At 39.0% G+C, this 23,254-nt stretch overlaps 1 protein-coding gene and 1 pseudogene across 1 annotated transcript in view; one reads left to right on the forward strand and one right to left on the reverse strand.

Annotated features, from left to right (window-relative positions):
* LOC102813713 (alpha-N-acetylgalactosaminide alpha-2,6-sialyltransferase 3-like) overlaps positions 1-23,254 on the reverse strand; it is a 929,267-nt gene that overhangs the window by 582,667 nt on the left and 323,346 nt on the right. The window lies entirely within an intron of this gene.
* LOC102825896 overlaps positions 1-23,254 on the forward strand; it is a 178,081-nt pseudogene that overhangs the window by 154,412 nt on the left and 415 nt on the right.

Consider the following 23,254-nt stretch of genomic DNA (forward strand, 5'->3'; position numbering starts at 1 on the left):
TTTTTTTTTTTCTTTTTGCTATCTCCTCAGGAAACAGAATAAAATGAAATAGATTTTTCTTCTTTATCAGCAAAGCTTGTAAATTGAAGGCACAAATCCCAGTAAGCCAGTCACATTGAATTTATCTTAATGTTACTAATTGGACACAAAGAAAAAAGAAGTACTTTTTTTCCCTCTTAAAATTTTGAAAACAGTTAAATCCCACCTGTTTTAATCATATTTTTGTAACTATTTCTCTTGCACCAAAAGAATAGAAAATGTATTCAATGTGCTCTCCAAAAAAAGATGTTTCTCATTTGGGGAAAGATTATGTGACCATTTCTGGCCAGAAACCCTTTCTTTTTGCAGTTTTCATGTACAATGATATCCTCTCCCAATTTGCTTTTATTTGCTACTGTATTTCTCTCTTTTATCTTTTGATGTTACCTACCTACATTTATCTTCTAATTTCTTTCTAGTATCAGAAACCTAACAACAGTTCACCTCATCCAAGATGAGAAGAAAAAAATCAAAATTGTAAATCTAATAATGGTAGTACTTTAAAGCATACATTTCTGTCCTTTCAACATCCTATGCATATCTAACTCAGTCCTCTGGCATTTCTATTGGTTTAAACCAATCATGAAAGGCTCATCTTCCAAGAAGCAAGGGCACAGAAAGGATGAATGATAATGAGATCAGGTTCCTAATAATATTTTCAAGAAGGTTCCCTTCTGCCTAGTCATATGAAGTCTATAAATTAATCTCAACATGTGAGATTTCAAAACAATTTGAATCCCAACATGTGAAGAAACAACACCAGTGATTTATTTATTAGATAGATTTGATAACCCTTATGCAGAAAGGTTCACCCTGGGGGACACAAACAAATGAACTACAGTTAAAACAAGAATGCTTATATTTCTATTCCTTTCCTTCTTCCTTCTGGTCCCGTGAAGATTTACAGCCTTAGAAACCCTATGCAGTAGCTATGAGTCACAACCGACTCCACAGCACACCACCCACCACTACCCCAGAAACAAAGAATGGCGTTTTGCAGTATATAACATGTGACCATTTAACACAATGACAAAATGTGCAGTGTTCACATTTCAAATCCTACCATGAAAAGGAGCAAGACAAGGAAATGCACTTATATGACAAGCACTGGACTGAGAACCACAAGGTCAGTAGTTTGAACTCACCAGAAAAATAAGGCTTTCTATTGCTTAGAAGATTTAAAGCCTCGAAAACACTATACAGGGTTATGCAAGAATACAACCATTGCACACATGTTTCCTGATTTTAAATCATTCAGTGCCCCCCTGTTCCGTTCCAACAACTGCCTCTTTGTCTATGTGCCTCTTTGCCTCTTATTCATAAGCACAATTTAGTGTTCTCAAATACTCATTCTCCACAATGTTGTCCCTTGCTTGCCATGATCCACACAGTCAAAAGCATTTGCATAGTCAATAAAATACTAGTATTATCTGCTTTCAGCCAAGATCCATCTGACTTCTGCAATGATGTCCTTGTTCCACATCCTCATCTAAATCTGCCTTTAATCTCTCTAGCAGCTCCCTGTCAATGTACTATTGTTGTTTTTTAAGTATCTGTAGCAAAAATTTGCTTGCATGTGATATTTAAAATACTGTCTGATGATTTCCATATTCCACTGGGTCACCTGTCTTTGTAATTGGCACAAATGTGAATGTCTTCCAATCAGGTGGTCAGGTAGCTATCTTCAAATTTCTCGGCATAGACGAGTGAGTTACTCCAGTGTTGCATCAATTTATTGAAAGATTTCCATCTGTAGTCCATGAATTTCTGGAGAATGTTCTTTGTCAATGACTTCAGTGCACCTTGGATTTTTCCCTTCAGTACCATTGACTCTTGATCATACGCTACCTCTTGAAATAGTTGAACACAGTCCATTTATTATGGCACAATGACTGTGTATTCCTTCCATCTTCTTTTGATGCTTTTCTGAACCATTTAGTCGTTTGCCCTTTATTTTTGTTGTTAAGTGCAATCAAGTTGGTTCCAACTCACAGTGACCCTTTATATGGTTTCTGAGAAGAGCCTGATGAGTTTGCAGTTCAAACCGACCTTGTGGTCAGTGTTTCTCTTACAGCACCACACCAGGACTCCATTAGCCCATGGATCCTTCAATATTTCAAGACAAAGCCTGCATTTTTCTTTAGTTTTTTCAGCTTGAGAAATGCAGAGCATGTTCTTCCCTTTTGATTTTTTAACTCAGGGTCTTTGCACATTTCATTATATTACTTGACTTTGTCTTCTTGAATTGTTTTTTGATATTTTCTGTTCAGTTCTTTTACCTCCTCATTTCTTCCAATTGCTTAGCATCTCTACAATGGAGAGCAACTTTCAGAGTCTCTTCTGACATCCATTTTGGTCTTCCTTCATTTTTTTTTTTTCTCCTTAATGACCTTTTGCTTCTTCCTGCATGATGTTCTTGGTGTCATCCAACAACTCTTTTTGGTCTTCCATCATTTGTATCTGTTGGGTCAGAAGGTGGAATCAGGGACTCTCTCCTTTCCACTGGAAACGGAGTCAGTGTTTCCACTAGGAATGAGAAGATGCTGAATCTCTGTTATATGAGTGCCGCCATATTATGATGTCATATTGTTATATAACCTGTGAGTCATATTTGGCAAGATGCCTTCTTTGTTCTGTGTAGTATATAAGTTACGCAGAACTTCCCACAGTAGAGAGACATCCCCTTTCCCTCCATGAGCGGAACACAGTGTACTGAAAAAAGGAATATCCCAACTCCCCACTACATTTCGTGTTTTCTTCCCACTGCCTGAATCCACAGCAAGCCTGCCAAGGGTTAAGTGTCTGCAATACAGTGTCTAATGCATCAAATCTGTTCTTTGGATGATTTCTAAGTTCAGGAGTCCGTATGGTACCATAGAACAAGCACTCAACCCCAGGGTTGGTTTGAACCACAAGATCAGCAGTTCAAACTCACCAGTCACTCTTATACAGGGTCCCTATGAGTCAGAACAGACTCAAAAGGCACTTAGCAACAACAATATGGTCAAGGTCATATTTTGGCTCTAAAGGACTCGCTTTAATTTCTTCAGCTGCAGCTTGAACTTGCATATAAGCAACTGATGGTCTGTTCCACAGTGTGCCCCTGGCCTGGTATCACCTGATGATATGGAGATTTTCCCCATCTCTTTCCACAGATGTAGTCAATTTTATTAATTTCTGTATATGTCATCTTCTGTGTAGGTCCATGTGTATAGTTGTTTAAAAATTTATTTGCAATGAACAAGTCATTGATCTTTCAAAATTCTATTATGCAATCTCCAATATTAATATCTACCATCAAGGCTGTATTTTCCAACTTCTGGTCCTTCCTTTGTGTTTCAAATCTTTGCATTCCAATCACCAGTAATTATAATTACATCCTGATTGCATGTTTGATCGAGTTCAGACTGAAGGTTTTGGTAGAATTATTCAATTTCATCAACACTGGCTTTAGTGTTTGGTGTGCAAAGTGGAATAATAGTGGTATTAAGTGGTATTTTTTTATAGGCATATGGATAGTATACTGTCACAAACAATATGATACTTTAAGATAAATCTTGAAATGTTCTTTGCAATGATGAAGGTGACACCATTTCTTGTCAATTTTTCATTCTGGCACAGTAAACCATATGACTGTCAGATTAAAAATGGCCAGTACCAGTCTATTTCAGCTCAGTAATGCCAAGGTTATCATGGTTTATCCATTTCAGTTTTGATAACTTGAATTTTCCTAAATTCAAAATTCATTCATTCCATGTTCCAGATATTAATGGATGTTTACAGCTGTTTCTACTCATTTCAAGTTGTGCCACATCAGCAAATGAAGGTCCCAAAAGTTTTATTCCATTAGCATCATCAATGTCAACTCTACTTTGAGGAAGCAATTGTTGCCCAGTTGTATTTTGAGTGCCTTCCAACCTGAAGGGCTCATTTTCTGGCACTATATCTGACAATATTCTGTTGCTACTCATCATGTTTTAATATTCAATATTTTGGTGCTATCTGACAGTGTTCCCTTGTTATTTACAAGTTGCTAAATATTCAGAAGTAGTCTGCCTCTTCTTCTTCCTAGTCTGTCTTAGTCTGGAAGCTCATCTGAAACCTGTCCACCAAGGATGTATCCTGCTGGTATTTAAAATCCAAGTGGCATAGCTTCCAGCATCAAATCAACACACAGGCCATAAGAGTATGGCAAGCCAACAAACAGATGATGATAGTAGAGATTACAACTTAGAAAACCCTTTGAGGAAGATCTAATTTATGACATATGGTCTGTATGAGTCGAAGTTGAATCAACAGCAAGAAAGATGATGCTTTTTGCTCCTACAAATATTTATAGCCACAGAAACCCTATACAGGGTCACTATAAGTTACGACAGACTTGACAGCAATTAACAACATTGGAAAATATGAGGATCCTGGTAGTGAAGTGGTTTAAGCACTCAAATTCTAGCCTGAAGTTCAGCAGTTTGAACCCATCTGCTTCTCTATTGAAGAAAGATGTGGCAGTCTGCTTCTGTAAAGATTTACAGCCATGGAAACCCTGTGGGACAGTTCTGCTCTGTCTTAAAGGGTCAGTATGAGTTGGAATCAACTTGATGGAAACAGGATTATAATGTATAAAGGAGCTTTAGTGGCATATTAGAGTCCTGGTGTAGCACTGTGAGTTAATGCACTGGACTGCAAAGTTGGTTTGAACTGAAAGTTTGGCAGTTCAAGCTCACCAGTTGCTCCTTGGAAACCCTGTACAAGATCTCTATGGATCGGAACCGACTTGAAGACACTTAACAACAACAAATGGTATACTGGTTAACTGCTAGACTAACCAAAGGTTTGTGATTCAAATCCCTAGGGGTTTTATGGTAAAAAAGTGTGATGGTCTGCTTCAGAAAAGATTACAGCCTGGTAAACCTTATGGGGTTTCTATAAATCAGAATCCACCACTTATCCTTTAGTTTGTCATCCTATGGTGGCTGTCTATTGCTGTGAAGCTTGAAGCTGTGCCACGGGTATTTTAAATACAAGTAGGGTAAGCTTTGGTGGACAGGATTCAGATCTTCCAGACTAATACAGACTAGGAAGAAGGAAAGGTAGACCACTTTTGAATTCTTAGCCACTGAAACCCTTATGAATAGCAGTAGAATATTGTCAGATATTGTGTTAGAAGATGAGTCCCTTAGGCTGGAAGACACTCAAAATCTGACCGAGGAAGACCTGCCTCCTCAAAGTAGACCTGACCTTACTGATATGGGTGGAGTTAAGTTTTCGGGACCTTCATTTGCTGATGAGGCACAACTCAAAATGAGAATGAACAGCTGCAAACATCCATTAATAATCACAACATGGGATTTAAGAAGCATGAATCTAGGAAAATTGGAAGATGTAAAATAGAAATGGAAATAATAAAGATGGTTGTCCTAGGCATTAATGAGCTGAAATGGACTAGTATTGGCCATTTTGAATCAGACAATCTTATGGTTTACTATGTGGGGAAGGATACATTGAAGAAGAAAGGGGTTGCATTTATTGTCAAACATTTTGAGATCTACCTTTAAGTACAACCCTGTCTGTGATAGGATAATATCTATTGGGCTGCAATGAATACCACATAATACCACTATTATTTAAATTTACACAACAACCTCTAATGCCAGTGATGATGAAACTGAAGAATTCTACCAACATCTTCAGTCTGAAGTTAATCAAACATACAATCAATGTGCATTGATAATTACTGGTGATTGGAATGCAAAAGCTGGAAGCAAGGAAGAAGGATCAGTAGTTGGAAAACAAAGGCCTTGACAAGAAAAATGATGCTGGAGAAAATACCATGGCTTGGCTCAGGTGTACCTTAGTCCTCAAAGTCACAATTTTTTTTTTTTTTCAAACACTTTTAAAAAGTATTTTGCAGTTGATTTGCCCAAGGCAATTTGATTTCTTGACTGGTGTTTCCATGTTTGTTGGTTCCACACCCAAGTAAAATGAAATATTTGATAATTTCAATGTTTTCTCCACTTAGCATGATGTTGCTAATTGGTTCAGCTGTAAGGATTTTCTTTCTTTATGCTGAAGTATAATACATACTGAAGACTATCGCCTTTGATCTTCATCAGTAAGTGCAGGAAGTCATCTTCATTTTCTGTAAGTAAGGTTGTGTCATCTGCATATTGTGGGTTGTTAAGGAGTCTTATCACAATATTTAAGCTACATTCTTCTTCACAGAGTCCAGCTTCTTGGATTATTTGCTCACTATATAGTAAGTATAGGAGCTCTGGCTGCGAATCACAAGGTCAGCAGTTAAAAACTACCAGCTGTTCTGCAGGAGAAAGATGAGGCTTTCTGCTGCCATAAAGATTTACAGCCATGAAAACCCTAGACAGGGTCACTATGAGTCGTAACCAGCTCTGCGGCACATAACCACCACCATACAATAAGTATAGTGAAAGGATACAACCCTTATACATACCTTTCTTGATTAAAAACCAAATAGTATCCCTTTGGTCTGTTCAAACTACTGCTTCTTGGTGTATGTCCAGATTTCACATGAGCATAATTAAAAGTTCTGGAATTCCCATTCTTCCTAATGTTACCTACAATGTGTTAGGTTCCACACAATCAAAGGCCTTTGCAGAAACAATAAAACACAAGTAAACACCTTTTTTATATTCCCTGCTTTCAGACAAAATCTATCTGAAATCAGCAATGCTCTTCTGTTTCAAGTCCTCTTCTGAATCTGACTCCTAATGACACTGCAGCAGAATAGGACTGTCCTCGAGACTTTTCTGGACTATAATCTTTATGTGAATAGATTCACAAGTCTTTCTACTGTAGTGCCATGGGGTTGGCTCAAACTGTCAGTCTTTGATTTAGCAGTCCAGTGCTTAACTGCTGTATCACAGTGGCTTCTTTTATTATATAAATTACACATACATACATAAGTATGTAGCTAAACCCACAAGTATCTTACTTCCTTCGAGCTTTCTGGTTGTTGTTGTAGTTAGGTGCCATCAATTCGGTACTGACTCATAGCAACCCTATGCACAACAGAACGAAACACTGCCTGATCCTGGGCCAACCTCATAATTGCTGCCACGCTTGAGCCCATCGATGCTGCCACTTTGCTAATCCATCTCTCTGGGGGCCTTCTTCTTTTTCTCTGACCCTCCACCTTACCAGACATGTTATCCTTCTCCAGTGACAGGTCCCTCCTGACAACATGTCCAAAGTATGAGAGACGAACTTTGGCATTCTTGGCCTCCAAGGAGCACTGTGGGTGTACTTCTTCCAACACAGATCTGTTGGTTCTTTTGGCAGCCCATGGCACTTTCAATATTCTCCTCCAACACCATATTCCTCACAAAAACTCAATACAACCATTCTTTCAAGGCAGGACAAAGGAAGGAAAGGAGCTGAACAAGTGAAGCCAGAATCCCTTCAGCAGGCGGAATGAGATAAAAGACCAAAAGCACCCATAAGTTAATAGTGTTTGTCTCCTCACACAATTAAATAGTAATTGTGTATAATCACTGTAATTGAATTGAGATCAGGAATTTTGAAATACAATGGACTATATTCTACCTTTTTCATTCTATTTTCCATGTATCCTACCAGCTCCATTAAGTTTTTCCATACTATCTATCAGCTTCTATAATATAATGGGTTGAGTTAACTAACTTATGTGAAAATACCCACCATAGAATCTTTCCTTTATTTGTTTATAACATGTGTCTAAAGACATGTTAAATTCCTTAAATAATAAATGAACATTTTCCTCGAAAACTCCTAAGTAGGCAGTATTCATATAATTGCATAGCAAAGTGAGGATTGGAGCATTCCCAAGAATCAAGCATTTGTAAATGGGAACAGGATGTTGAATGAACCCAAACCACAGCCCATTTGTAGTCATTCTCTCGACTTGGCTTCAACATTCTGGTTTAACAGAGGTCACTGAGAGATGCCCAGGTTTTGTTTTCTGCGATTTTTCCCTGGGATCTTGGACTTTAGTGCCAGATAACCCAATAAGCAAGGTAAGCATGGGCTTATTTGTGTTTACCTACTAATCGTATTTTTTAAAAATGTTTTTATTGTGGATTGAATGAAAGTTTACAAGGCATATCATCAGTTTTACATTCTAAATCATACACTTTGTTTCTTTACAATGATTATAATCCCTTCCATATACCATCAGTATTTCTCTCGATTCACTGTAGCTTTTTTTTTTTTTTTTTAAACACTCGGCATATATAATAATTTACATCACCAAAGGGCACATTCTGCAAGTCTGCCTCCTGGCCACCAGCTCTTAGTCCCTCTCTTCCCATGAATCTAGAGTTCTCAGCTGCTCCCTCTCTCCAAGTCCCCATCTCTGCCTCCAACTCTGGTATTGTGCTTCTTTGGATAAGGTCTTGCATTCCGTATGTGCTTTTCTCCTTTGATGGTCCTAGGGTCCTCTGTTTCTGGACTGTAAGATTAACTACTCCCCTGTTTTTGTTACAAAACTTCTACCTTTACAATTGTGACCGTCGCAATTAGTCATGATAAAAATTACTCACTATTGAATCATAAGAATCTTATCCCCATCTCTTTTAACCAGACCCATCTAGACATGATGAAAACTATTCAGTGGGGACTCTTTCCCCCCATACTCTTAAACTAAACGCCCTTTTGAAACCTTGTAAGCCAGTCTTTTAGTGCCTTTATCACCCCCTCATTTTAGGTAGCCAATGTCTAAGTTGCCCATCCTTATCTGCCCTGTGTACAGAAGGGATAACATTGATACTTTATGTGAACACTCATTCCCTGTCTATTGGTTTTAGAGCTACTACCTCCAAGAGCATAGGTCAAGTTCATCAAATTGTAGCAATCTACCTGAGTTTCCTTTATCAAAAACTGTTCTGTTCTTCTTCTTTTTTTTTAATCTTCCTCTAGTTGAGTTCTGATTATCAAGCCATCATGGCTAGGTCAAGTGGGTATTATATGCAACTTTGGGTGTTCTGTGCGCCTCCTCTCACTTAATATCAGCTGGATGCTTCACTCTCAGCTCTAGCCCTCTGTGGCTATGTCCTTGTCCATGGACTCAGGTGTCCCCAGGTCTCACCACACTTTGGACCAACCAGCCCTTCTTCTCTCTCACATCTCCAGGTCAACGTGGTTGAACTCAGCCCATTTCTTCATTACTGATTCCAACTCTTTCATTCTCCAGTAGACCAATGTGGTCATTAGCAAGCTTACATGCCTGCTAATGTGTTCAGTCTTAAGAGTTTCAGTCTTAGTGGGTGGTTTGTCCTGAAGGAACTTGATTGCTTGCCTTGATGGCTTCCCAGTGAACAACTTGCTTATTCTTGTAGTAGCCAGTCATACTGCTATTTTTGTTTTGGGTTTTTCCTGATGATCTTTCTTTGAAGATATATCTTCTGTCATGCTATCTGTTCCAGCCAGGTTGGTCTGCTTGTCCTTTCTAGTGGGAATGTCCCACCTCAGATGGTTCTGGATGTGGAAGGTTCAGGATTCTACCTAAGGTCCTATACACTGCAAAGGCTCCCCAAGAAGCCTATTTCATTGGGCAAGCTCTAGAACCCCTTTATTTTATTTTAAGTTTTTATTGTGAGGTTTACAGGGGAGAACATCAGCTTTACACTCATCCTACCATATTTCGTTTCAATGCAATGATTACAATCCCCTCCATGCATCATTATATAACCCCAAAGGGTACACCTCACAGGCCGCCTCACATTTCCCCTCGGCCGCCAGCACAAAGCCCTCCTCCCACTCTGAGCCCAGTGTCCCCAGCCACTCCATCTGTCCACATCATCTTCTCTGTCTCCATCCCTGGCATCACTGCCTCTCTGGGTAGGATCCCACTCTCCATTCTTCTCACTTGATGGTCCCAGGGACCTCTGCTCCTAGGCTGCAAAATCAATTACTCTCCTCCTTTTGTCAAAAAGCATCTACCTCTACATTTCCTAGCCTCACAGTCACACCTGATGGTGATTATTCACCATTGTACCACAAGAGTCTTATCCCCATTTCCTTTCACCAGCCAGGTTCCAACGGATTGGAAATCATTCAGTGGTGCTTCTACCTTCCCCCATCCTGTCTGGAACTAGGCTCCCTCTTGAAAGCTTGTAAGCCAGTCACTTCTTGCCTTTATAGGCCCCTCCCCCCCCCCTTTGGGTAGCCAATGCCTATGTTGCCCATCCCTGTCAACCTTGTGTACGGAGGGGGTGGGAGTGATCCTTGCTGCAAAGATTTGTTCCCTTTTTTGAGCTACTACATCCATAAGTATAGGTAAAGTTCAACAAATTGTAGCAGGTTACTCTTCCCCCACCTCCCCTCTTCTTTCTTCTTCTAGTCGAGTCTGATTATCCAGCCAACAAAGCCAGGTCAAGAAGGTACTATCTTCTTCTAGAACCCCTTTTAAGTATTCTAATCAGTTATAGGCTTAAGACAGGCTTACAAGCTTTCTGTAATCATATTTCCTGACATTCCTTTCTATCCAACTCAAGTGTCCATTTTAAAATAGTAGGCAAGGGAAACCAATATACATAAGACAGTCAAGCATCTTAGTATTACCCCTCTTCAGACTATGCCTTTATCTTTGTATCACAGAAACTTGTTGTTACAAGGTTGAACATGCATCACTATTTACCTCTGTCCCATTTAGCCCATGCAAACCTGTCTCAGTGTTCCCCTAGTTGCCTTGTTCTTCCACCCCTCCCCTTCTTGTGTACTGCCCTCCCCAACACCCGAATTATGATGTGTCTTCCCCTGCCCTGCGCTCTACCATCACTTCCCTCCACCTCCTCCCAGCCCCCTCACTGCAACCCCCTGTAACCAACAAAGAAAAAAAAATTTTTTTTTCATTTTAGTATGGGTATCTTTTCTTAAGCTATTACAATACTGGTCTTATGCAATATTTGTCCTTTGGGGACTGACTAGTTTCACTCAGCATAATGTCCTTAAGGTTCAGCCATGTTTTGCAGCGGCTGCTTACTAATCTTTAGTGAACAGTTTTCATGTGTTTTTTCACATCAGGTGAATTTGTTCACTACAGATTACTATGTAAGCGTGAATAAGCCCATGCTTATGTTTGTCACTGGGTACGCTGCCCCTATCTGCTCAGATGAACCCCGATCTGTGTTCCTTTGGCACTTCATGCTCTCTGCACAGGAAGGAATGGATGCTCACTGTTGGAGAAGCAGCCACAGCCTCTCCTGGCTGCCGGGCTGCAGCCACCTCTGGCCACAGTCACTGCCCCAAAGCAGCCAGGCCTGCAGTGCTAGGCTTCTCTAGACTGAACCAAGCGGGAATGTACTTTATAGCACTTATTCACTCCTTTACTACATTACCACAGAAAATGAACACATAATTAAGTGTGCTTTTGCTTCAAATTGTTTTTTTCCTAGGACCCCTTAGAGAGAAAATGTGCAGACTCAAGAGAAAAAAAACAAAAAAGTATATCGATTTCAAGGCAATGTCTCAGAGCAATAATATCTTCAATTAAAAGGATAAGAAGAAAGCTTATATTAAGGTGTTTTCACACAAATATCAGCCAGTGGTGCTATCATTTCCTATCCATGTGGCTTTGGGCTAGTTACTTAAACCTCTGTGTGTGATGCTGTAGGATAAACATGGGACCAAAAGGTCAGTTTAAATCCGAAGGTTGGCAGTTCAGACTCACCAGCCACTCCTCAGAAACCTATACAGGGTAGCTATGAGTCAGAACCGACTCGACAGCACTTAACAACAACAGAGGCCAATAAAATAATTATGAAATCACTTAAACCAGAATAGATACTTATGGAATATTCTGACTCTACGATCTATAAAATAGGTAATAATACTACATTCTCAAAGGATTGTTCTGACTATTAAAAGTCAAATTTACAAAGTGCTCAGAACAATGTATGGCACTGATAAACATTACACAAATGTTTGATTGATAAACACATACATGCCATTAGGCACAAGGAATAGACTTGGGTCATTGGAAGAAAGAGAATATTCCTTAAGCAGCTAGTCTGGTTTAAGTGATTTCATATATTATCTTATTGGCCTCTGTTGTTATTGTTAAGTGCCATCGAGTTGATTCGTACCCACAGTAACCCTGTATAGTGTTTCCGAGGAGAGTTGGTGAGTTTGAACGGCTTACCTGAGGTTCAAACTGACCTTGTGGTCAAGTACTTATCCTACTTTATTACAAACTTAATAGATAGGGCTTATTGGTCTCTTTTTACAGAAAACAGGCTGATATATAACCTTGGACAAGTTGCTGTATTCTATTGAAACACAGCTGAGACTCAAATCTATACAATTTGTACCACACCATGCACATAATATTAATAATGGTAACTATGTTGTTGGAGGAGAATATTGAAAGTGCCATGGACTGCAGAAAGAACCAATAGATATGTGTTGGAAGTAGTACAGCCAGAGTGCTCCTTGGAGGCCAAGATGCCCAAACTTCGTCTCTCATACTTTGGACATATTGTCAGGAGTGACCAGTCACAGGAGAAGTATATCATGTTTGGTAGGGTGGAGGGTCAAAGAAAAAGAGGAAGACCCCCAGCAATATGAATTTGCAAAGTGGCATCATCTATGGGCTCAAGCATGGCAACAATTGTGAGGTTGGCCCAGCATTGGGAAGTTTTTCGTTCTGTTGTGCCAAGGGTCGCTATGAGTCGGTACCAACTCGATCGCACTTAACAACAACAATAACATTAAGTTTTATAGAATTCCATCCAAACCTTTATTTTTAAATTGTAGTAAATATATACGTAACCAAAACTTTCCCAATTCACATTCTTTACATGTACATTCCAATGATAGTATATGTGTCATATTGTTCAAGTATCACAGCTAACAAAATCTTAGTGTCTCCTGTTGTTGTTGTTAAGTGCCTTGGAGTCGGTTCCGACTCATAGCGACCCTGTACAGGGTTCCCGAGGCTGTAAATCTTCTCCAACGGAACAACTGGTAGTTTTGAACTGCCGACCTTGCAGTTCACAGCCCGATTCATAACCACTACGCTACCAGAGAGCTGTTGTTGTAGCAGTTGTTCAATGCCAATGAGTTAGATCCTGTATACTGTTTCTGAGGAGCGACTGGTGAATTTGAACCTCCAACATTGTGGCTTAAACCGACCTTGAGGTCTAGTGCTTATCCCTACAGTGCCATCCTAATTCTTCATATTTCACTTTTGGAATGTAAGGAAATCCAGGTGAGGTGCCTGGGCTCCAATGTGTCTGGTGCAGGATTCGCAACTGTGGTATAGCCCTGAAACGTGAGGAGACTGCCTGAGGAAAATACCTCCAAAGACACCATTTCTGCCTGAGGCAGGTGCTGGGACACATTGCGTAACCAAACTCGGGGCATCCCTCCTCTGAATCCAGCACTTAAGGGCTATACACGTTTGATTATGGCTGAGCCTCCCTCTGACAACACACTGAGGTTACTAGTTATTTCTTCCTCACAAAAGGCTCTTCTTTCCCATTTCTTCTGAAAAGACATCCCGTGCAGTTCTGGAGGCCAGTGTGATAGCACAGGTTGATTGATAACAACTGTGTCTTCCAGCAGACAATTCTACCCATGAGGATCACAGATGGCAAGACGACTTGCAGTCACTTTCTCATCGAAGAACACTGGGCTGAGTCATCCAGGCTATATTCAAGAGAGTCATTTCCACTTGAATCCACAGAAGGGACATTTTTACAGCCATAAGCTTTCCCTTGGACTTATTATCAGAGGTTTCCATCACTGGCTATTTAAGAAAATATTAAAAGAATGACACACAGTCTTTGCTGCCTTACAATTTCAGTTCCCCAGCCCGGCTGTGTGCACTGAAATGAAGACTAGGTAAAGCCTGTTGGCAATTTCTGCTATCTGCTTCCTCAGGTGTGCAAAACCCTCTTCCCTGTGGACCAGATGGCCTCCTCAGTCATTGACAGTGACAAGAAAAAATGGTATCAAACCTCCACTGAGATTACGGGTTGGTGTGGCAGGGAGTCACATAATTGGACTCCAGAGCAGATTATCCATTCTGGTCATTGTGCTCAATGCTTTGAAAATTCTGAACATTCTTCTTGCCTTAAAGAAATCTCACTGTGATAAAAACATGATTTTGTAACTAAACTCATCTGATTTCAAATGCTAGCTTTGTCAAAAAAAAAACCCAACAGTTGTTTGATTTTTGAATAAGTTACTTAGCTTCTTTAAACTATGGCTTTATTGTCAATAAAATAGTAGACATAATGTTGTTGTTGTTTGTTGTCAATTCCTACTCATAACGACAGAGTAGATGTGCACATATCATTTCTAAGGGAGCAGATCACCAGATCTTTTCTCCCACAAAGCCATTGGTCGAATCAAACAAATGATCTTTCGGATAGCAGCCAAGCACTTGCACACTGCACCACCAGGCTCCTTTAGTAGAAATAATAACTACCTTGAAACATTGTTGTTGTTGTTGTTGTTAGGTGGCATCAAGTGGGTACAGACCCATAGCGACCTTATGCACAGCAGAACGAAACACTGCCCAATCCTGGGCCAGCCTCACTACTGTTGCCACGCTTGAGTCCATCGATGCTGCCACTTGACCAATCCATCTCGTTGGGGGTCTTCCTCTTTTTCTCTGACCCTCCACCTTACCAAACATGATATTCTTCTCCAATGACTGGTCCCTCCTGACAATATGTCTGAAGTATGAGACATGAAGTTTGGCCATCTTGGCCTCCAAGGAGCACTCTGGCTACACTTCTTCCAAAATGGCTCTATTGGTTCTTTTTGCAGCCCATGGCACTTTCAATATTTTCCTAGAACACCATAACTCAAAAGCATCAATTATTCTATGGTCTTCCTTATTCGCTGTCCAGCTTTCACATGCATATGAAGTGATTGAAAATACCATGGCTTGGGTCAGGTGCACGTTAATCCTCAAGCTGACATTTTTACTCTTCAACACTTTAAAAAGGTCTTGTGCAGCAGATTTGCCTAATGCAATACGTCATTTGATTTCTTGACTGCTGTTTCCTTAAGTGTTGATAGTTGATCCAAGAAGAACGAAGTCCTTGACTTCAATCTTTTCTCCGTTGATAAGAATGTTGTTCGTTGGTCCAATGGTGAGGATTTTCGTTTTCTTAACATTGAGATGTAATTCATACTGAAGGCTGTGCTCTTTGATCTTCATCAGTAAATGTTTTAAGTCCTCTTTACTTTCAGCAAGCAAGGTTGCATCATCTGCATATTGCAGGTTGTTAATGAGTCTTCCTCCAATCTTGATGCCACATTTTTCTTCATATATACTTTGTGGTAAAGATTAAATAAAATCATGTAGGTGTGGCAACAAAATTTGTTAAAATTACTTGTACTGTTGTATTATTATTGCCTGACTCTTCATTTTAAGCAGATAGTAAACCTCTTTCATTTCATGAATCAAAGATTTGGGCTAGTCAAAAAGCAAAAGTCGGCAAATACCAAATGCTATATTAAAAAAAAAGTTATTAGCAACAGAGAGAAATGTGATTTTGAAAGATATCATTTATAACAGTAACCTGAAAGACCTAAATAAGTGTAGCTATATATAGGAAGACTTTGCAATGCTATAAGTTATGAAGTCCCCCCAAACTTGTAAAGTTATTATGAGTCAAAAAAATTTTGAACATTTCCCTGCCAGTTAGAAAATTGATATTGAAGATAAATTGGCCAAAAATAGCCAAAACATTCCTCAGAAACATAGTACAAAGAGGTAGAGAGGTAGAAGAGACCTATCTTACCAGATTTCAAGTTCATTATGAGGATATAAAAGTTGGAGGAAATGCAATACTGACACACAGACCAATGACATATCCACACACACATCAAAACTTTATAGATGGCACTGTAGATCAGTGAGAAATTATTGAAGTATTCAATGTATAGGCAACTAATGGACTTATTAAAATAAAAGAACAGGATCCAAAATCAATTTCAGGTCAATTAAAGATATATATTTGGTTCTGGTGTGATGTTGCAGGATAATGCACTAAGACTGCAAGGTTGGCACTTAACAAAAGCAACAAAAAGATATATATGAGAGGGCTTCAAAAAGTTATGGTAAAATAGAATTAAAAGATAATGAACTAAAGGTAACACTGCAATTTAGGGACAAATTTCATAAATGATACTGGATTGATTGCATATGCATGTGCACTGCCTAGCCTCCTAACAAAGAAAATATAATGACATTTTCCCAAGAACCTTTTGAAGCCCCATCATATGTACTACTTTCCTTAAGAAGTAAAATTAAAAATAAACTATATGGAGTAAAACAAAACATATAGGTACAGATAGATATATTTAACTACCTTAAAATACCTTATATTAAAAGGCAACATTTTATAAAGTAAAAATATGTAGGTAAGTCAAAAAGGTATTGGTACAAAATTATAGCAACTTTTATTACACAAAATAATAAAAATGTGAAGCTAATTGACATAGACTCCCTCTAGGAACCGGATGGGGAAACTTTATTCTGCCAAGGGCCTTTTGGATATTTATAACATCATTCGTGGGCCATATAAAATTATCCATTTAAAAGTCAGCCTTCTCTAGTTGGTCAAACATTCAATTAACTCATCTGAGAATTAATGCACCAGACAGCAAAGCTGTTTGAACTGCAAGGTTGGTGGTTCAAGCTCAGCAGCTGCTCCTCGGAAACCCTACACAGGGTCACTATGGGTCAGAATTGACTTGACAGCACTTAACAACAACAACAATGTGATGGCTGGAACTGTAGTTGACTTGGCAGCGCCAGAACAAATGATATGGGGGCACTTCAGTGGTCTGTAGGCAAGACGTTCCACCCCTGCTCTCGATGGGTCTATATACTTCTGCAGGTGGTGTTTCTATCTCTCTAGACTTTCCCTAAAGAATATGCACTTTCCAATTTTCACCACATCAAAGAGTGGTTTTGGCATCCTTGAAGGACATAAATAATGTTCCTTTTAAACGACCTTTGAGTTTGGGGAATAAAAAGAAGTCTGAAGGGGCAAGATCAGCATTGTATGTAGGGGTAAATGAGCTAAGGTTTCCAAATGATATTGTCATCGGACACCCCTTACTCTACCCTATAAGACTGAGCAAGTTCATTGTCTTGATGACGGGGAAAAAACACAAAACCCTCAGTACAAATTTCCTGTCCTTCTTCGTATTGATGTAGTTTTCAATTTTTGTGTATCTTCTTCCCAATAAATTCCTTTGATAATCCTTCCAATGAGTAGACCAGGTAACTGCCTTCTTGACATAGATGAGTGCCTTCTGTGTGCATGAGTTTGTTGAAAATTTTCCATTTATATTTCATCTATTCCCAGATCCTTGCTTTTTGCCTATGTCTTCAGTGCACCTGTGTTCTTTGAGAAAATCTACCAAGATTACTACCTTGTTGTTAAGTGCCTTTGAGTCAGTTCTGACTCGTAGCAACCCTCTACAGAGTTTCTGAAGAGCGACTGGTGAGTTTGAACTGTCAACTTGGAGGTTCAAACTGACTTTGTGGTCCTTTTTGAACCTCAAAAAGCTCCACATCAGCATAATCATTTTAACCTTCTGAATTAATCTCTCTGTCTTGAATTTGACTGGCTGACAAGATTGGACTTTTTTTTTTTTAATCAACCGAAAGAGACTAAGACAAGTGTTGTTGTTGTTGTTAAGTGCCGTAGAGTTGTCAGTACTGAGAAAAAATTTACCAGCAGCCATCTTCTGGCTGCAGAGACATGTGTGGAATAAATTCGTGCATATATGAAGTGGCAATTTAGTAGGAATTATCTTTGACCTATATTTATATATTTTCTAACTGATACATTGTAGAGTTTTACGTGATTTTAAATGTTATACTAATGATATCATCTGTATGTCATGGTCTTCTATACCTTTCTTCATTCATTAAGCATGGTTTATGAGTTTTATTCATATTAGTAATGAATCCACTCATTTCCATTACTGTATAGAATCCCATTGTATAAATAAATTACAATTTGTTTACCCATCTACTGTCAGAACTTTATGTTGTTTCCAGTTGTTGTTGTTTCTAGGTGCCACTGAGTCAGTTCTGGCTCATAGTGACATTATTCACAACAGAATAATGCCCAGTCCTGCATCATCCTCACAATCTTTGTTAAGCTTGAGGCCATTGCTGCTGTACCACCACATTGGGGCTCTTCATCTTTTTTGCTGATCCTCCACTTTGCCTATCATGATGTCCTTCTCCAGGGATTGGTCCCTCCTGGTAACATGTACAAAGTATGAGATGTGAAGTCTGGTCATGCTGGCTTCTAATGAGAATTCTAGCTGTATCTGCAACACAGATTTGTTTGTTCTTCTAGCTGTCCATGGTACTTTTAATATTCACTTGCAACACCATGACTGAAATGCATCAATTCTTCTATGGTCTTCCTCATTCACTGTCCAACTTCCACATGTGTATGAAGCTATTGATAATACCATGGCTTTGGTCAGGCACACTTTAGTCCTCAAATGTCACTATTGCTCTTGAATACCTTAAAGAGGTTTTTAAACAGCAAGATTTGCCTAATGCATTAAGTTGTTTGATTTCTTTACTGCTGATTCCCTAAGTGTTGATAGTGGATCCAAGCAAAATTAAGTCTTTGACTACTTCAATCTTTTCTCTGTTTATCATATTATTGTTTATTGCTCCAGTTGTGAGGATTTTTGTTTTCATTACATTGAGATGCAACCCAGACTTTGATCTTCATCAGTAAGCATTTGAAGTCCTTTGCTTCCAATAAGAAAGGTTTTTGTCATCTGCACATCACAGGTTGTTAATGAGTCTTCCTTCAATCCTGATACCATGTTTCTCTTCATATAATCCAATTTCTCAAATTATTTGCTCAGCATATAGACTGAATAAGTATGGTGAAAGAATATAACCCTTAAACACACGTTTCCTGATTTTAAACCATTCAGTGTCCCCTTGTTTTGTTCCAATGACTGCCCTGTTGTTCTATGTATAGGTTCCTTATGAGCACAACTAAGTGTTCCAGAATACTAATTCTCCACAATGTTGTCCACAGCTTGTTATGATCCAAACAGTCAAAAGTCTTTGCATAGTCAATAAAGCAGGTGACCATCTTTTCTGCTTTCTGCCAAGATCCATCTGAAGTCAGCAATGGTTTCCCTTGTTCCACATCCTCGTCTGAATCTGGCTTGAATCTCTCTGGCATTTTTTTTTGTTAATAGACTGCTAAAGCCATGTTTGAATGATCATTAGCAAATTTTTACTTGCATATGATATTAATGAAAATATTGTCTGATGACTCCCACATTCTTTTGGGTCACCTCTTTTTAGAATATGCACAAATATGAATAACTTCCAATCAGTTTACCAAGTAGCTGCCTTCCAAATTTCTTGAATAGATGAGTGAGTGCCTCCAGTGTGCATGAGTTTGTTGAAAGATTTCCATTTATATTTCATCTATTTCCAGAACCTTGTTCTTTGCCTATGTCTTCAGTGCACCTTGGACTTCTTCCTTCAGTATATCAGCTCTTAATCATATGCTATTCTTGAAATGGTTGAACGTAATCCATTTCTTTTTAGTACAGGGACTCTGTGCTTCCTTCTTCATTGGATGCTTTCTGCATCATTCAATATTTTGCCTATTGAATGTTTCTTCAGTTCTTTCAGCTTGAACATGTTCTTCCCATTTGGTTTTCTAACTCCAAGTCTTTGCACATTTCATTATAATACTTAGCTTTGTCTTCTCAAGATATCCTTTGAAAGTTTCTGTTCAGCTTTTTTTTTTTTAATTTCCTCACTTCTTCTGTTTCTTTAGCATCACTGCTGGAGAGCAACTTTCAGAATCTCTTCCATTTAGGGGCTCTTCAGAATAATGCTGGTGGAAACCCCTTGTACATTCTGATGTCCATGTGGAAACGGTGCCCTCATGTAGTTATGTATCTAAAAACGAATTGCTAAGTCAGATTATGCACATGCAAGCACTGGGCTGTTACCCATAAGGTTGGCTGTTCAAATCCACCAGACTGCTCCTCGAAACTGCTATGCAGGATTGCTGAGTCAGAACTCACTCAAAGGCACTTGACAACAACACCAATTATTAATATGGAGTCCTGGTGTGGTGCTGTAGGATAAGCACTGAACTGCTACCCCAAAGGCTGGTAATTCAAACCTATCAGCTGCTTTTTCTAAACCCTAAACAGGGTCACTCTGAGTTGGAACCAACAAGAAAGTACTTAAGAACAATAATTAATATAATTGAGTAGTTTTTTTAATGATAGTATTTGCTCCTTTGTAAAATGTCTGTCCATGTCAATTACCTGTTGTGTTCTGGAGTGTCTCTCTTTTAATTGGATTGTATGTTTTTTAAATATAGTCTGCTTACTTACATTGTCAGTTAATTTTGTGTTAATTGCTTCTCCCAATTTGTGTTTTATATGTACATATTGAGTAAAATTATATAGAAAAGTCAGAGACTGATAACACACAGAAACCTCATTTCTGACAGTAAACATAGGATATAGAGCTAGAGAGTCCTAAGAAGGACCCCCAACAAAACAGTAATACTCTATTTCTTAGCTGCATAGGTTTTAATTCTATTATACTGCATACCTCTGATATGCATTTTTTATATACATAAAACATTTCAACATGATTTTTAATATACTTGAATGATCCCATGAAGGTCAATAAGAAGTTTAGAAATATTTGATAGGAGCTGTTACAAAAGAAGGATTCTTCATATTCTGAGAGAATTACCCAAAGCTAACTCTGTCTCTGATCTTCTGGAAGATGTGATATGCAAATGTAAAACCTGGAACCACTGAAACCATTTTCCTCCCATGGTTCTCTATCTCAGGATAAATCTGATACCACAGTCAACAGAACACAGAGGATAAAAATGACACTGGGGATTTGATGAGACTATTGAGTGGCTGAATCCCAAAGTTCACACTACCTGTGGGCCATCTTGATAGGTAAGCTGGTAAAATCCTGTCTTGTTTAAAGTATGTAACTATTGTTGTTGTTGTTAAGTGCCGTAGAGTCGGTCCTGACCCATAGCGGTCCTGAACAGGGTTTCTGAGGCTGTAAATCTTTACAGGAGCAGAAAGCCTCATCTTTCTCCCACGGAGCAGCTGGTAGTTTCGAACTGCTGACCTTGAGGTTCGCAGCCCGATTCGTAACCACTACACTACCAGAGCTCCTTGGAGGGAACCAATTTTCTTAAACGGTAAGAAAGGCTTCAACTAAAATAGAAAAATAAAATAGGAAAACCAAATGTTAGATATATTCAAGAAGAGGTGAAGGAAATGTTTGGGGAATTGGGTTGGAGGGAAAAAAGTCAGAAGAGGGAAAACTCATTCTCAGCAGCAGAGACTCTACAGTCCCTAAAGCATCTGAGGAAAGCCCTCCAGATGATGGCACTGCCTAAATTAAGGGTCAACTGGTGAAGTGTAAACAAATGCACAATGAACAGAACTTTAACACTGCATTAGCAGGTGGGGGCAATGCTCAAGAAAGACCCAGAGTACATTACTTGTGCTATTTCTGGCATAAAGCACATCTGTCAGTTTGTTATACTATAAGGACTTGCATGTTAGAGTGATGCTGTAAGCTATGCCAATGGTATTTCAAATACCCATGGTGTACCGGTTTCAACAGACTAGGCAAAAAACCTTGGTGATTTACTTCCCGAATAGAGCACTGTCTGATTCACTTTCTTTGGACACATCACTGAAAGGAATCAATCAATCACTGGAGGATGGTATCATGTTTAGTGAAGCATATTACCAGCAAGAACAAGAAGGACTTGTACAATAGTAGCAATGATGGACCTGAACATTCCAACAATCTTGAGAAAGATGTGGGACCAGGCAAAGTTTCACTCTGCTCTATATAGATCACCATGAATAGCAGTCAACTCAAGGCAGTTATGTATCTGCTGATCTACCAACCTACCTACCAATCCTCTATCTACTATTTTGTACAAACATGAGTTTGTAGACTAAGATTCAAATCAACTACGTAGGCAAAGCTCCAACATGGCATTTCCCAAGGTAAATGCTGCAAAATCCTACTCTCTCTTGAAGAATTACTTTGCTTCATATAGATTTACAAAATTAAATAACACTTTAGCATATTAAGGGATCAGAGAAGTACTGCAATGAAGCTTCCTCTAATTTAAATGCCGTTGAACATTTCTAGAAGAACATCTTTCATAAGCCAAGAGAATGGATTACACTCAACACACTTTGAAAAACACTGTCTCTATATAGCATAAGTCATCCTCTCTGCCTATCAGAGATACCATAACATTACTCCATCACTCATAGACTCTAGGTTCCATTTACTATGGTCTCAGAGTGACATTTGTTTCATCTCTTAGTGAAGCAATGGCCGTCTGCCAGGTTCAAATGCACCACAGATGAAGTTCAACATTTCCCAAATTTGAGTGCTTCTGCTGTCACCGTAACAAACTGTTGGTGAAAGGCTGTGCCAGTAGCTCTTAAATCATATGAATTTGCCAAGGAAACGACAAGAGAGCACCCTGAAAAAGCATTCCCTCTCCAACACCGCCCCCTTAACTCAGTAAAATGCTATATTTGCATTTACTGTTTTCTTCATAGATTAGAAATCAGACAGAGAGCTTTTTAAAAAAGTACCAGAATTTAGTAAATTCATACTATATGACTACTGATCATTCTTTTACTGATTGAAAAGGTTTGGACCACAGAAATAGCTTTAACTCATGCTCCACTCAAGGTTCTTGAACTGCTTACTTGTGGATTCCTGATGTGAATGATGAGTAAAGCGAGAGAAGGCTGATCAGAAATAAGATTGAGGAAAGTAAAATGCCTGAATTATTGGAGACTGGTTGAGGTTGGGGGCAAACAGATGAAAGATTGTCCCATGCTTGCTCCAGGCCACCCTATTGCTTACAGAGACTGATTTCACAGCTGGGTCGTCTAACTTTACTCTACACAGCAGGTGTGTTTTAAAAGGCTGTGGATAAATTACAATTTTTAAAGGGTTTAAATTTTCAAATGAGTTGAACAGGCTGAGTGTAACATTAAGTTAAAGAATTAGGATATAAACTTGTTTATATACAACATACAAGGAGCTCTGGTAGCGTAGTGGTTACGAATCGGGCTGCGAACCTTAAGGTCAGCGGTTCGAAACTACCAGCTGCTCCGCGGGAGAAAGATGAGGCTT

Source organism: Chrysochloris asiatica, unplaced genomic scaffold (assembly GCF_000296735.1).
Source record: "Chrysochloris asiatica unplaced genomic scaffold, ChrAsi1.0 scaffold00002, whole genome shotgun sequence".
In the NCBI taxonomy this organism is placed as follows: domain Eukaryota; kingdom Metazoa; phylum Chordata; class Mammalia; order Afrosoricida; family Chrysochloridae; genus Chrysochloris; species Chrysochloris asiatica.